This window comes from Cannabis sativa, chromosome 1, assembly GCF_029168945.1.
Source record: "Cannabis sativa cultivar Pink pepper isolate KNU-18-1 chromosome 1, ASM2916894v1, whole genome shotgun sequence".
Lineage (NCBI taxonomy): Eukaryota > Viridiplantae > Streptophyta > Magnoliopsida > Rosales > Cannabaceae > Cannabis > Cannabis sativa.
Genome location: NC_083601.1, coordinates 21,121,956 through 21,139,185, shown reverse-complemented (window position 1 = coordinate 21,139,185; position 17,230 = coordinate 21,121,956). Strand labels below are relative to the sequence as shown.

The 17,230-nt window shown below is 29.9% G+C and overlaps 2 long non-coding RNA genes across 4 annotated transcripts; both read left to right on the top strand.

The window, feature by feature from the left end:
• The first annotated feature begins 2,899 nt into the window (after nucleotides 1–2,899).
• On the top strand, nucleotides 2,900–5,591 carry LOC133031803 (uncharacterized). Of its 2 annotated transcripts, none has more exons than XR_009684881.1 (4): nucleotides 2,900–4,142; nucleotides 4,272–4,376; nucleotides 4,462–4,567; nucleotides 5,507–5,591. It is a non-coding gene; the product is annotated as an uncharacterized LOC133031803 (long non-coding RNA). The 2 variants fall into 2 exon arrangements; XR_009684882.1 differs by having other exon boundaries at nucleotides 4,244–4,376.
• Nucleotides 5,592–6,288: 697 nt separating this feature from the next.
• Nucleotides 6,289–7,281, top strand: LOC133031802 (uncharacterized). 2 transcript variants are annotated; one of them, XR_009684880.1, is made up of 4 exons: nucleotides 6,289–6,392; nucleotides 6,474–6,605; nucleotides 6,733–6,853; nucleotides 6,943–7,281. It is a non-coding gene; the product is annotated as an uncharacterized LOC133031802 (long non-coding RNA). The 2 variants fall into 2 exon arrangements; XR_009684879.1 differs by having other exon boundaries at nucleotides 6,294–6,392; nucleotides 6,474–6,533.
• The last annotated feature ends 9,949 nt before the right edge of the window (nucleotides 7,282–17,230 follow it).

Here is a 17,230-nt window from a genome sequence, read left to right as displayed (position 1 = left end):
TCAAGCTCCAATTCATGCAATAATCACATCAATTTCTCAAGAAATCAAAGATTGAGAAATGAGAGGGTTTGAGTGAGAGAGAGAGATCGGGTGAGAGGGATACACAACCAGAAAATTATCTATTTCCTAAAAAAAATCAACTTTTATTAGATATAACTCAAATATGGTCAAATGACCATTTTGCCCCTAGGGCTAATAACATGCATAAACACTCTGAAGGGCATATTTGACATTCATACACATTTAATTTCAAACCAATTTCAGATTATCAAATATCAAATAAAATTCCAACATTTTAATCCCAAATTGCATTTCGAGCCCGAACCCGATTCGGTCCGAAATTCCCGGTTGTGACTATACCGCGCCAACCTGTCAGAACACACCTGAAAAGAAAACACAAGCATACTATATAATAATATAGTTCTATTAAGCACGTAATTAAATTAATTTCATCAATTTACCCCTCTCGGGTCATATTTACCAAAATGCCCATGGCTCACCAACGAGGTCTTTAACATATTAAAATTCATAAAATTTCACATATATTGAACTATATAATAATATAATTCTTCACTTATTCATAATTATCTAATTAGGACTTTGCTAATCTTTTTCTTAATTCCGGGTATTACAAAAAAGATCTTCATAAGGCTTCCTGATTTGATGGTTAGAGGAGATCGAGACAAAGAAGGACGGAGAGAAAGAAAATGGAGAAGGTAACAGACACATATGCTTCCGATCAATACTCTAGTGAAAATTATTTTTTCTTTATTAATAAATATTGTTCAATACATAATATTAATATATTTATTTTAATTAATTAATAAGTATTTTTGTTTAATTTATAAAATTTAAAAAAATACACATAATAAAAATACAAATTAAAAATATAATACTAAGTATAAATAATCTAGATAAATAAATATAGATATATAATAATATTTTTATGGTATTACGGAGGTATCTATCTAGCTAATATACATCTATAGTTTAAATTTGTGATATTTATCTTTTATTATTGTTTTGAGAGAAACGTGGAGGTTATTTGAAAGTTTGTTATTTTTTATTTCATTATTAAAATAAGATCTGTAACAGAATGCATGTTTATTAAAATTTGAATTATAAGAGCTACGCCTATAAATACAAACTGGTGGTACGCACTAGTACCCATCTATCTTTCTCTTTCTGTTTTCTGTTTCACTGTATACCTTCTTCTATAATAATGGCGCATAATAATAAGACTCATGAGATGACTGAAGATATGTTGTGGGGGTGGTTTTTTAGAGGAGATATGATGATGAGTAGTAATAATATTAACAGTAATAGTAAGAATAATGATGTGGTGAAGGTGGTGAAGTGGTGGATGCTGGCTGGTTTTTGTGGGATATGTTGGTGTGTATCTCTTTTCAATGCAGCTATTTTCTTAAAGATTTGTATACGTTGCGGCTTACTACAACAGCCAATATTGAAATTAGCATGTATCTTCTTTATGTGGATGATTGCACCCTTAAGTTTGTGTATGTTTTCTCTGAAAAGAATTTTAGAGATTAGAAGGATCGTCAATTTTAACAGATTATTAATAATGGGTGTCACTGCCCATAGAGAGCTCTATTTTAAAAATGCATCGGCTCTTGTAATGGTTTGTATTGGTTGGGTTTCGTTTAATGAGTCCGCCTCCATATTATTTCATCATTTTCATTATCAGACTAGTCTTCAATTAGTAGTCTCTGCTTCAGATTTCTTCTTTGCTGTTTTTCATATTTTTTTGACTATTGTTTTCTTTCAAGGAGGTATGGCCTCTTTGGAGCTTAGTTATCATTCCGTTACAGATGATGATGATGATGATCATCATCATCATAATTAATGTGCGAAATATATGATAAATTTGTGATTCAATAAACTCATATTTTTTCAGTTTTCATTAGTTAATGCTTCAATTCCTCCTATTTATTTTAATTTATATATAAATTATAATGATATTTATTTACATACAAAATTTACACAAATATACTGAAGACATCTATTTGTTTTTGCATCCAGCCATTAACTTTAATTTAATTTAATGTTTTATTTTTCATTTATTAATTTTGTTAACAACAATTACACGTATGGTCACATATATCTATAAAACTAAACATTAAAAAAACTTATTATTCTTTTGCATCTATGAAACTAAACAGAAAAGTTATTATTCTTTTGCATATTATTATTAATTGTGTTCAATATTTTTGTACAATTCTTAGCCAAAAGACAGTAAATTAAGTTTTAACTTCTATAAATTTTGTTTTTTATTCGCAACGTAAATCAATATCAAACAATTTTTTTTTAAAAAAAATTAAACAAATTTTAAGTTAGGCATTTTCCAGTGTTTATAGCCATTCGGTCATGGATTTTATAACTTAAAAGTTTAAATTTAAGTTGGGTATGCTTTTAGGATTGACACAAAACTTGTTTAGTTAGAAATAGACAAGATCACTTAATTTTATAAGATATATATTTAGTATGCAAAAACAAATTAATGATTGGTTAAAAAAAAAAGAAGTTTTAAATCCAAAATAACATAAAAAAAATAAAAATCCTTAAACAAATGGATTTTATAATGTTTTTGGATATAGAACATAATAAAAGGTTATGAAAAGAGCACTTTTAGACTGAATCACGTTCTCATATTTGTAGGTATAAAATGAATGCACACCAATATAGCTTTTTTTAAGTCTCCATGTGATAGAGAACCAAACAGGATGAGATTTTATTTTTTTTTTATCTGAACAATGAGATTTTGTAAAGAGATAATTGCATAAAATAACACTTTTTTTTTCTTTTAATTTAAACATTTTTACATTTAAAGTTCTTTTTTACATTTTTATAGTATTTTATAAAAATAACACAAAAATAAAAAAGAAATTACATAAAAATAACATCAAAACAATATAAAAACATAACATACAAATATTAAAAAATTAACAATATCTTGATAAGAGTAAAATATAAATATACATATCTTTATATATTAAAAGTGCCTATGTAACGGCAATTCTTGGTTTAACAGAATATTCTTTACAAATAAAAGAATATTCTGTTAAATTTAACCCCAAAAAAATCAATATTCTGTTAAATTCGTCCCTACCGCACGTGCGAGCCACAGGATTCATCCCTGAATTGGATTTGGGGATAGCATTCTTCAAATTAGGGCTTCCATTTCATTACACGAGAGAGTCTTCTGTCTCTCTACAAACCCCCAAACCCCAACAAACACAAGCTAAACCTTCTCAATCCCTCTCTTTCGCGACCCAGAAATGGCCGCCACAGCCTCCTCCTCATAAACCCATTCACCTTGTTCCTCCTCTTCTTTCGCAGATTCCTCTCTTTGGGTTTTTTCTTCATCGATCTTCAGTACCGGTTGTTTGGGGGTTTCTTTTCGGATGAAAGTTAGGGTTTTAGGGTTTGGTTTTACTGCAATCTTACCGGACCAGAAAAAACTCGAACTATAGATACAAGCCCTGTCGTAAAAATTTGATCTTTTTATTGTTTAGGTTAAACTTCCTTAGGCTTGGATTGTCGTGGGTCAGCTAGAAATTTTCCGAGCAAATCACATGTCTGACCATTAAAACCATCTCTCCAAAGCCTAATCTAGAATCCGATCCTGTAAAAACTAAAACCCCACTTGGGTTTTTTCCTACTTTTGTTTGTTTTCTCTTTACAGACTTTTTTTTTTCTCCCAAGTGAGTTTCTTTCTTCTTTTCCTCTGATTCAAATTTGGATCGTTTTTCTTTTCCTCGAATCAGGTTGTTTTTAGTATTTCCGTGGTTTCGTGACGAATCTCTCTCTCTCCGGGTCGGTTGTGGGTTTGGTAAAGACTTGATTGGGTTTTTTATTTTTGTTTCTTTACTTGGTTTGAACTTTCTTTCCCTTCGATGATTCCTAGGGAAATTGATAAGTTCGCTTTAATCGAGTAGAGACCCAAATTAGAATTTTATCGTGTTACGGCCTTCCTTCATTTTTACTCTTTGCTTTTCTCGATTGGAGGCGTACTTTGTATTTTGAAGCTTTTGGATATTAGAGCTATCTAGGCGCGAGCAAAGCATGACACAACAAATACAAATTGTTCTTGGCCGTGTTACTGGGGTACAATATCGCAAAAGGTAACATGTTTCTCTTTCCGATGAGGTTATAGCAATTTACAAGAAAACTTACACATTGTGTATTTTTTTTCCTTCAATACTTTGGTTTTCATCTCACGCAGTTAGTAATTGCTTGATATTCACGAGCAGCACGCATTGTGATAGGGACCGTACGCAATACTTGTTGATACGGAAGGATCAGAAGTCCGTACCATACATCAACCAAGCATTGATATATTTGAGGCATTTGATGAGGTTGGTTAACTTTCTTAGTAGAATACAAAATGCTATTAAGTTTATTTTTTTTTTTGTTCAGTGTCTAACTAATTTTGATGAACAGCTTCTTCTTATGAAACGAGAAGAGAAAATTTAATGCTACGCTCGACTCAACTCTCTCTACTCACTTGCTTTTTTGTTCTCTCAAGCCAAACGCATTAAACAAAAAAGTGAGTTCCTTTTTCTTCTTTTCATTATGATCTTTCCAATATTTTGATAACCCATTTTTGGGGGTTTTCTTTTCAACTCTTTTTCTCGGGAATTTTCCTTTTGCACTATTGGATCGTTTGTCCGTTTTCAAGTTTTGTACTTTCGTAATGGGATTTTGGCTTTCTTTATTGGGATCTTGGATCCTGGTTTTGTTCCATTTATTCAGATTTGAAAAATTGGTGAATTCTTGGTTATGGGTAATTCTTGTGTATAGGTTTGGGATTTCTTCTTTAATTGTATGAAATAGGTTTCTTCGATTTTTGTTCTTCTGTTTGTGTTTATAATATCTGATTTTTTCTTTATGAACTCGCAATTTAAGCTTTCGGGTATGTGGAAGTTTGAATCTTTTGAAGTTTTGCTTCAAAATTTAAATGGTGGAATTTTTAGTTAACATGGTAAGCTTGTAACAAAGCTTCAAAATTTTCTTCTTTAACATTGTTATAACAATCAAGTTGGTTCATATGATATATATGAAGATAGTTCAATCTTTTAGGACCCAAATTTACTCTCTTTAACATTGTTCTAATAATATGCTTGGTTTATATCTTTAACATTGATACTTTACTTGAAAATAATTGACTCTAAAACAATTCTTATTTCATAAGAGTAATGATAGTTCAATCTTTTAGGACTCAAATTTACTCTTTTTCATATTTAAGTTCTTTCAACATTGAACAACCGTGTTGATTCCAACTTTTACTTCTTTAACATTGTTCTAACAATTTAGTTCATATAGAGTACAATCTTCGATACTTCACATGAAAATAATTTGATTCTAAAAATTTCTTATTTTATGAGTAATGATATGATAGTTCAATCTTTTAGGACTCAAATTTACTCATTTACATGTTTAAGTTGTTTCAACATTGAACACTTTTATCATATTGTGTTAATTCCAGGGACAAATAAATAAAATATTTGGTGGTCGAAAATTCGAAGAATCTTTTTTAGTTGAGCTTAATATCGAAGTAGGAAATGGTTAACGTGTTTGTTCATTCATTGTGCTCTTTCATTACTTTGAAGGTAGTATCGATCGAATTCAAGACATTTATGAATTTCTCACACATGTTTTATCGGCTTTCTTTGAACGGATATGGAGTGTTTTGATTTAGAGAAAATATCATGTCGGAAAGGCATAGATGGGTTTAAGCATTTATTTGCTTCCCTATTGCGATGCTTTGATCTCGACTTGTATAACCAATCGAGAGGGCTAGACGACTTATCGTTCTTGCAGGGAGATCGTGTATGATTCTGAATTCTCAACCAAAATAGATTAGTGAAAATTTTCATATATTATATTGCTTTTGCTGAATAATTCAATCTACTTGTCAAATTATCATAATTTAAAGTAGGAATCGTTTAAAACCCAAGAAGGGTAGCTCAAATGTTCAATCTTGTGTGGTTTGCTCCAACAAGTTTTGAGGTTTGACTATTTTTTTAAGTACCTAAATAATGTTTGGGTTAGGTGAGGAGCCTCTTTTTCTTTTTTGTTGAAAAAAAGTAGGAATCATTGCAAATTGTTTGCCTTTTTCCACAGTGAGAATCTAAAGTAAGAGAGAGAGAGTATAAAGTAGGAGTAATCAATGAATATTCTTTGCTTATTGAATGTAGAAAGAAAGAATTTAAAGTATGGAATCATTGGAAATTATTTGCACTGTTTCTAACTATTGACAATGGAAAATTATGTCTATTGAATGCAGTCAGTGTAAGCGAAATTGAAGCGCTTTATGAACTTTTTAAGAAGATCGCCAGTTCTTTGTGATCGATGATGGATTAATTAACAAGGTTTGTTATCTTCCTTTGTGGTTTAAAAAGTGATTAAGATTAAGTAGTCTTTAACTCGTTCGCTTTACACCTGTGTTGTAGGAAGAGTTTCAACTGGCTTTGTTCAAGACAAATAAGAAAGAGAGCTTATTCGCTGATCGGGTATTATTATATCTGTGACATCAATTTTAGTATTTTCATAAGCTGTGTGCTATATAATCTCTTAAATTTCAGGTATTAATTCAAAAGTAACCGTATTTGATCTTTAATATGAGAAGAGAACACTACACAATAGTATAATTAATATTTGAACTTCTTGCATATTCATACTAACCGTTACATACTCTGTATAAATTATTAGTGCAAGGACATATGTACAACTCGACGATGGTACAGAGTTGCTAGATGCTGTGATGTTCGGTGATGTTGCAGAAAACATATTCTCATGTACTGCAGTTCAATTAAGATCATATTCGGACGAGGTAACTATAAAAAAATAAATATGTAAAAATTATACATTTTCGTACATAGAAATACATTAAAACTTATAACTAATCATTTTTTTTTACAGAAACATAAGTTGTTTGTCCAAAAAACTACGAAGCAATTATCAGCCAAAAAATGGAGAATTCAGTTGTACGTAGATGCAAACCGAACAATGACTTCAAAGTACAATCAGTTCACCATTCAAGCAGTTGAACCAATGGAAGATTAGGAAGAAGTTACCTTTTTTTTTTTTTTTTGTTACAGTAATTTTATTTTATTTAGTGTTGAGACTTTTCTTGCTGCTGAGCTTGTTTTTCTTTCTCTTGACTTGTTATTTATGGATTTACATGGAGTAGTGTATGCAAGTATTTCATATACCCAATTTTCTAAAAGTAAATAATAAGTATTATTTTATTATGATTTATATATACCTAATTATATTTTACCAACCAATTATAATAGCACAAATATTAATTTGATAAAACAAATTATTCGTATGATCATACCTTTACATACAATCTAAATAAGAAGAAATAAAAAAAAATAACTAAACTTTACCTAAAACTAATCTTTACGTGCCTCGGCACGTAACTCCTACCTAGTATATATGAAACTACCGTATTTTTCATAAATAAAATTATAAAAAATATTTAAAATTTTATACAATCATATTTTAATATATATTTATTATTTTTATGTATTTATGAAATAATTTTTTTAAAAAGTTGGCTCAAAGAGAATAGAGCCCATAACAGTCCAAGCCCAAGATAGCTCAGTTAGATTTCATTGAAATATAAAATAACTCTAAATTTAAAAGAGAGAATTAGACTCTATATCTTTTTATATTGTACTCTTTTATTTTTACCCTCTTTTTTAAAGTCTATTACTTTTACCTTTTTTTTTTAATATTGTACCAATTTTGCCCCTTTAATTTCAAGATACTCTCCATGTGACTCTCTTATGTCAGGGCATTTTAGGTACAATACATATAAAAAGAGGTATGTTTCAATTAAAAAAAAAAATTAGAAGTAAATTTGGTTAATAGATTAATAAAAGAGGCATTTTTCAACTTACCCCATTTTTAATTAAGTTAATAAATGTTCATTTTTTAAAACAATTAAAAAAAAACCAAATATAATAAATTAACTAATAAAAATTATAAAAATACATTTACTTCAAATTATTATTTTTTAAAATATATAATAATTAAATTAAGTTATATAATTTTTTAGTATTGCATATTATTATATTGTAACAAAAACGAATAAATATATTAAATCATTAAATACATACAACAGTCAACAATATTTAATATATCGTATCACTCAAAATTAATATACCGTAGTAATAAAATTATATACCATCAAAAAATATAACAATACTAAATTAATACTCAAAAAATATATATATCATGCTAACAAAATTATGTATACCACTATTAAAATATATATACATACAAAATAACTTTATATATAATAAAATAGAAACTAAATATCATCTTAAATAAATGTTATACTATAGACAACAAAAATCATATACCATATAGCAAAACATATGTACCTACAATAAAAAATAAAATCATATAATATTATTAAAATAAATTGTATATACCATATTAACAAAATTATATACAACCATAAAATAATTATACTATACTTACAAAATTATATATCACCTTTATATATAATAAAATAAAAACTAAACATGCATGATCTAAAATAAAATGACATACGTACTATACAATACAATTTATACATCATATAATAAAAAATATATACCTTATAATAGAAATATATATATATATATATAATAACAACTGTTATACTCGAAATTCGGCTACTATTTCATTGGAAGACACATGTCAAATTAAAGAGAATATATGGATCAATGCGTGTAACGATAATTACATTTGATGGAATAACTCATTAAATTTGGAGGTGACAGAGTATATTTTCAACTTGCAGACTATAAGGTCTTATGCGAGATAAAGATATACAATCTGTTACCTTGTGTATTAACGAGAAACCATACGATATTGGATGCACAAGGCGAGACCTCAACCTCATTACGTATGAGTAGACGTAAGTGAGATATAATAACTATGACAAGACTTAACGTATAATATACAATATACAAACTAAGTATAACAGTCGGGTGAACCCAATCAGCTAATAAGCGAGGCGCTTACCTCGATATAGGAAGGCACGCTCCTGTTACTTTCACTAATCAACTTCTGACATCTTTCAGTGAGATTTATAATCTTGACGAGTCAGAAGCTGACATTCAAATTATGTTAACTGCTGAAGTACTCTTTGTTATTAAGAAATTCGATTGTCAAAATGAAGCGTTGTACCTTCAAGCGAAGAAGCGACGAGGCGTACATTATCAACCTCAGAGAGATAGGGAAAAAAGCTTCAGCTCGCTATCAAAGTCATTAGTACTGAGTTCCTGTCGAGACATCCCAGGACGTTGCGATTTAAAACGTGTTTAATACACGATTATCTTGACCCAGTAAAAGCGGATTAATCACAGCTATGTGATATTGAAATAATAACCGCATTTATATTACGTGATATGTAATCAAACCTCACAATTTCAGGAGATAATTATTGTAAAAATTACAGTCAACTCTGTACTTAACTGCCTAAGTATGTAATTATAAATAGAGACAAGTTATAAGGAACGAAAAATTCATAAGAGTAAAGAGAACAATATCAGAAATTTAATAAGATTGACTCGTGGAATATAGAGAATTTTAACTACAAAACCACGTAAAAAAAACCTTCATGTTTATCATTTTCTTTTGAGAAATGCTAAAGGGCACCAGTGGTGCCTAACACCCTCCTATGTGTCAATATTACTATTGATCCAACTAAGTATCGGGTCACATATAATTTAATATAATAACTTTTATGGAAGATCGCTAGCCAATCGCAACGCGACATATCGAAAAGGTGCTAAGCATCACTGGTGCCTAATAGCAATGCTCTTTTTTTTTTGAGGAAATTATGTAGAATATGGATTTTTTTCTTCAAGTTTGATAAATATGGAGAAATTATGATTTTACTTAATCTATGGCTTTTTTCTAATTTAAGTTAGTTGTGTGGAATTATATTTCCATATGTCCAAGTTTTTATGAAATAAAGCCATATTTTATTTTATTAATTTATTTTGTAAAGATTTATATTATCTTTTAGAAAAATTTGCTTTTATTTTAGTTAAAAATATTAAATTTGTAATTTAATATATATATTTGTGTTTCACGTTAGTTTTTTTTTTTTAGATTAGAAAAATAAATATTTGACTTATTAGTTAAATTATTTTATTCTACATTAACTTTTTGATACTAATCTTACCCAAAAATAATTATTGAAAATTTATTCTAAATACTTATAAAGGAATGATTTTCATTTGAATTAATTATTACTATTAAAATTAAAACTAACAGTACCAAGTTACTCTCTGAAGCAATAATAATATGTAAAATTTAACAACCAGGTTACTTTTTCCAATTAACACGTTACTTTGTGCAACCATAGCACAACACGCACTACAGATACCATGTTACTTTTTGAAGAAAAATTAAAGCTAAAAATTTAACTACTAGGTTACTTTTTCAAATTACAAGGTTATTTATTAAAAAATAGTCACAATTCAACACAGTCAACTATATTTAGTAATACATGTCTCAGGTTACTTACAAAATTCACATGTGATTACTTTACGCAAAAATAGAATCAAAATTAACAAACTATACAAAAAGTATAGGTAAAAGTGCCAGGTTACAATTTGAAGCAAAAATAAACACGTTAATTTGAGCAAAAATACAATCAAAACTCAACAAACTATACCAAAATCAAAAGTAAAAGTACCACGTTACTTCCTAAAGCAAAAACAAAATTTAAAATTCAACAACTAGGTTACTTTTCAAATTAACACGTTACTCAACTAGGTATATTACTAATACAGATGTCATGATTTATTTTGTAAATGAACAGATTACTTTCTTCATAAAACTCTGTCATAACTCAATACATTAAACAAAATTCAGTTTGCATGGTAGTAGATTATTTGCACAAAGTAGCAAAGTCCAAATTTGAACATTTATTATCTTTGAAAAATTGTCCTTCTACTAATATTTGCAACTTGTGAGTTTCAATGATTGTTTTATCTTCCTCCCTTTTTCTTTTGTTTCTTGTAGTTTCTTCAATGATGAAGTCAACAACTTCATTAGTATAATCAGCAAGTCTTCTGGAATTACGGTTACTTGATTGGTGGCTCACTTTTAGCTACTTGGTATGAGATCTCAATATTGTCCCAATCAGTGTTTATTTCGTTTTTGATCAAATAAATTCCCAAGATCAAATAATGAACAATTATCTTGAATATGTACACCAATCACTTTGTAATTTGAGTAGCAGTTACTTTCATACTATCCTCTATAATAAATTAATAATAAAATTCATTCTCCAAGAAAATTACAGGTGCCAGGTCACTTCCTGAAGCAAAAAGAAAAAATAAAATTCATTTAACAAGTTACTTTATAAGAAATTTAAAATAACATGTTTCTTTCTAAAAAAAATTATAGTCCCAACACAATACACTCAGCCATATTCAAAAGTAAGGTACCAGGTTACTTTCAGGAGCAATACAAAACCCTAAAATTGAACTAGCAGGTGACTTTTTTCAAGACATGATTTTTTTTTTTTGTTAAAAATTATAGTCACAGCACAACAAACTCAACTATATTCAAAAAGTAAGGTACCAGGTTACTTTCAGAAGCAATAGAAAACCATAAAATTGAACTAGCAGGTGACCTTTTTCAAAACATGATTTTTTTTTTTTGTTAAAAATTGTAGTCACAACACAACACACTCAACCATATTCAAAAGTACGGCAGCATATTACTTTCAGAAGCAATATAAAACCTAAGATTGAACTAGCAAGTGACTTTTGTTAACTCAAACTTTTCGATCTCCTTGTTTTGATGATTAACAAATATTTGATTATTATTTGTTACTAATGATTTATTGATTTTGTAGCAAATTTAAAAGAGAAAATAAATATTTTGGTATTTTTACCAAACTTTTGAAAGCAACACTAAATGGATTCAACAAGCATATCAAGAGCAAAAGATTCATCAAGGGATCAACAACTCAAGACCCTATTCAAAAGAGGTCTTCAAAAGCCCAAAGTCAAAAAGTCAACCCGAAAGTCAAAGTCAAAGTCAAAGTCAAAGTCAAGGTCAACTCTCGGGAAAAGTCAACTTGGGATCAAAAACATGCAAATCAAGCTAGGAGGCTCATCTACATCAAGACTACTCAAAATTAAATGGTATAAATCTACTTTAGTCTTGTTAAAGTGATTTGCATAGCACACTAAGTTTTTATAAATTTGAATTTTGGCCCATTCACTAACTTGTGCAACAAGTTTTCTCACATGATAGTTCACAATTTTTTTTGATTGAATTTCTAAATTACATTTTGTTTAACTAAGAGAACAAAGTTGGAATTTCTGAAATCGGATAATCGAGTAAGAAGTTATGCGCGTTTAAGTCCCGAAAAATGGCACTTTTGCCTCTGGTCAGTCATCCGGAATTCTGGATGGCAACCGGAATTCTGGATGGCAACCGGAATTCCGGTTGTAATCAATCCGGAATTCCGGTTCCCATCCGGACTTCCAGTTCATGGCTGACCTCACCTCGGGAAACGTGCTAACGGCTATAAACGGCTAGTTTTTTTATCAAACAATATATAAACTCGATTTTTCTTTCAAAAAATAAGTTGGTTGAGCATTTATTACATATATCTAACCTATCTAAGTGAGATTAAGGAGCTTCTAAGTTTGAAATCCAAACCAACACTTTTCACACACTTTGAGCCAAAATTTGATTTTATTCATCTTAAGTGTGCTTGCTTTTCACTCTAGGTTTCCATTGTATCATCATATTTCTAGAGTGATTTTAGCTTGTATATCAAATACATTTTCATATTGTGATTGAGGTGAGGTTGGCACCGGTTTTTTAAACAACCAGGTAATAGTGAGATTGGCACTTCAACAATCCGAGAAAGAGGTTAATAGTCCTCGGGGGTGCGAAACTATTGTAAGAGGTTTGGAAATACCTTGGTGAAAATTTCTCGGTTGTAAGGGTTAGTCAAGCCCGTTAACTTGGCTCGATATTGGAACTCAAAGCTAGGTCCATAGCTTTGAAGACCAAGGACGTAGGTGGCATAGTTCTACCGAACCTTGTAAAAATCGAGAGTTTGCATTTTCTAATCCTTAAACTCTTTACTTTACAAGTTTAATAATTTGTCTTAATATATTGCTTGCCATACTACTTGCTTTTACTTGATTAATTGACTAATTGCATAATTTTGTGTTAAAAGTTTTAATTTTCTGAAATTAGTTTAAATTTCCAATTCACCCCTCCCCCTCTTGGAAACATATCTTGGGCTAACAATTGGTATCAGAGCGAGGGCTCAAATTATTTGATTAGATTTCACAATCTAGAGCATGGCGTTTCCAAGTAATTCACAAAATAACATGTTAGAAGGTTTTAGCACAAATAGAGCACCATACTTCAATGGAGTAGATTTTCCTTATTGGAAAATTAGAATGGAAACTTACCTTCAATCTATTGACTATGATTTGTGGCATATTGTGTCTAGTGGTCCTTATGTTGCTAAACATGTCATAAATGGTGTTGAGGTAATTAAGACTTATGAAGCATATGATGAAAATGATAAGAAAATGCTTTCTAAAAATGCTAAAGCTAAATATGCTCTTATATGTGGTTTGGATAGAGACATTTTTAAAAATATTGAACAAGCCTCTACCGCTTATGATATGTGGAAAATGCTTGAAGTTACTCATCAAGGAACTAGTGCTATGAAGGAAACTAAAATTCAAATTTATTCCACTCAATATGAGAACTTTAAGATGAAATCGGATGAAACCATTGCTAATATGTATACTCGCTTCACTACAATTACTAATGGTTTGAACTCTCTTGGCAAGGTACTTACTCAAAAGGATATGTTGACCAAGATTTTGAGAAGTCTCACCAAGGCTTATCAAGGAAAGGTGGTTGCCATTCAAGAAGCCAAGGATCTCTCAACACTTCCCTTGGAAGAACTAATTGGCTCACTCATGAACCATGAAATTTTCATGAGTGCTCAAGAAGAAGAGGAAGTTGAGAAGAAAAAGAAGACTATTGCATTCAAGTCTTCCTCCTCCCATGCCATTAGTGAAGAAGATGAGGAAAGCTTGTGTAGTGACATGGAGGACTTGGCACTCTTCTCTAAGAAATACAAAAAGTTCATGAAATTCAAAAAGAACTTTGGGAAGAAGCCACAAAGAGGGAGTGACTCAAAAGAAAGAAAAATCAAAGATGATCCACCAATTTGCTTTGAATGCAAGAAGCCCGGACATATGAAGATGGATTGTCCAATGAGAAAGAAGAACAAATACAAAGGAAGGGCAATGTTGGCGGATTGGCTCAATAGTGACGAAGAGGACTCCGAAGAAGAAGGAAAGAATGAAGTAGCAAACATGTGCATGATGGCACTTGATGATGGGGTAAGCATTTCTAACCAAAATGATTGTGATAGCGAAAATGATGATGATAACTTAGATATGCCATATGATGAGTTGTCTAATTCATTTAAGGAACTATTTGATGATTTTGGTAAATTGCTTGTTAAAAACCAAACCCTTAGAGAGAAGACCAACATGCTTTTAAAAGAAATTGAGATTTTGAAAATAAATGAAAAAGAACTTATAGCTAAATCTCAATGTGCTACATGTGCTTCACATAAGAAAGAAATTGTTGAATTGAAAGCCCATGTGAGAAGCCTAAAAAATGACATATATACCTTCACTAGAGGTAAGGAAGGCTATGATCTCATGGTGGGAAACCAATCATGTGGTTTTTCAAAAAATGGTATTGGTTATGATCCTAGTAAGAAACAAAAATTTTTGAGAAACTTTTTTGTGAAATCATCTAGTCTACCTCATTTTACATGCACATATTGTAACCGAGATGGTCATACTATTTCCTATTGTCATGTAAAGAAATTTGCATATCTAGGCAAGACTAAATGGGTACCAAAGGGTTCTAGAACTAACATGAATGGACCCAAAGTTATATGGGTACCAAAAGCCAACAAATGAACTTGTTTTTGTAGGAATCAACAAGAAAGAGCCAAAGCTTATGGTTCTTGGATAGTGGATGTTCAAAGCATATGACCGGTGATCCATCAAGATTTTCAAGCTTTGAAAGCAAGGAAAGTGGCTTTGTCACTTTTGGAGAAAATTCAAAAGGAAAAATCTTGGGCATTGGTGATATCGGTAACATATACTCTCCATGTATTAAAAATGTGCTTCTTGTTGATAATCTTAAACATAACTTGCTTAGTATTAGTCAATTATGTGATATAGGTTTTCATGTTGTGTTTGAATCCTCAAAATGCTCCATTGAAAATGTTTCAACCAATGAAGTTATTTTCCTTGGAGTAAGGAAGGATAATGTGTATGTTATTGATGTTGATTCTTTTGATAGTAAAAATAAATGTTTAACCGTTATGAATGATAATTCTTGGTTGTGGCATAGAAGATTAGGACATGCTAGTATAGATTCTATTTCAAAATTGGTTAGAAAGGATCTTGTTATTGGTTTGCCATCTATTCCGTTTGTTAAAGATAAACTTTGTGATGCATGCCAATTTGGAAAACAAATTAAAACATCTTTTCATTCCAAGAAAGAGATTGCAACTACTAGACCTTTGCAATTGCTTCATATTGATTTATTTGGTCCTTTGTAATATCCAGATTAAAATAGTATTTAATTTTTTTTTTCTTTGGATATTAATTGAGCGAGGATAATTATCTTGTTTCTTTGTGTTGTTAGTGAGTTGATATTATTGCTTAGAGTAGTTGTACCAATTTTCTAGAGAGAGTTAAAGTTGTATTAACTACGAAAGTAAAATATTATGGTATTTTTACAGAGTAAGTAATCGTTTAATTAAAGCCCAATATGAAGGTCCATTAGGGTTTTATAATATATTTAGTGAGTTTAATTAATTAATGGTAAAAATTCGTAGGTTTGGATAAATTCGCAGGATTAAAAACTGTTTTAGTAAAATGATCATATCTGGAGTTCTAGAGCTCGGATTGAGGTGATTTCAGTGGCGTTGGAAAGATAATTCAGAGATCTATCAATTATGTAGAAACAGATTTATCGTAATTTTAACTTTATTGGGGTCAAAATTAAGGTACAAAGTGACGACCTGTTAAGTTTAGTATAGAAACTCTAAGTTTTAAAATTCAAATTTAAAACTTATATCTAACAAATAAGATTTTTATTTAATTATTCTATTTAGAGTTAAATTAGTATTAGATTACAGGGGTTATTTTATTATTTTCTTTCATGGGTTTAATTAGATTATAAAACCTAAATCTATCACATTCTTGATACGTAATATGCAGAGCCTCTAACCCTGAGAAAAATAAAACTCAATCTCAATCTCTTTCTTTCAGCCTGAATACAATTCTTAGAGAAGACACTCATAAAATCCTATACCCTACAAGTTATCCATCTCGCTATCTATCAAAGATTTATAATTTTCCTTCTTGTTTCATTCTCTTCGCCAAACAACTCATGATTTTCATCAACATAACATTGAGATCATCATCACCATTCTAATAATTTGAGATTTCAAGATCTAGCACTGATTAAGAAGAGTCATCAAGAGGTAAGAGAGTTCTTCCACTTATTGTTGTGAACTTTTAGGTTAAACTTTGTGAACTTTTAGGTTAAACTATGAAATCTCGTTTTTTATTATTTTTTTTTTTCTGAAAATTATTGTCTTAGTAAAATAGTCATATCTCTCTCAATATTGATCCGTTTTCAGCGATTTTTATATCGTTAGAAAGCTTATTCGATGATCTAAAATTTTTATGAGGAAACTATTCACCATTTCGGTGATATTCTATGTCGAAAATTATCATCTTTCTGATATTATTGTAAATCGTTTTTTTTCATATTCCCAGAAAAAGTACTTTCACTTAAAATACCATAACTCTCTCAATTCTTGTCCATTTTTAATGATCTATATATGGTTTCAAAGCTTATTCAATTTTCCATAAGTTTCATGAAGAAACATTTCGTGAATTCGGAGTTATACTATGTCGAAAAGTTAGTTTCCTTCTGTATCATGTAATTCGTTTCTTGAATCTTGTTCTTCCAAAACTGTTTTGGTAAAATTTAATATCTCTTTGAATATAATTCCAATTTCAGAGATTTTGGTATCATTGGAAAGGGAATTTAATTTCCTAAAACTTTCATGAAGATGTTATCTTCTAGTTCTGAACCT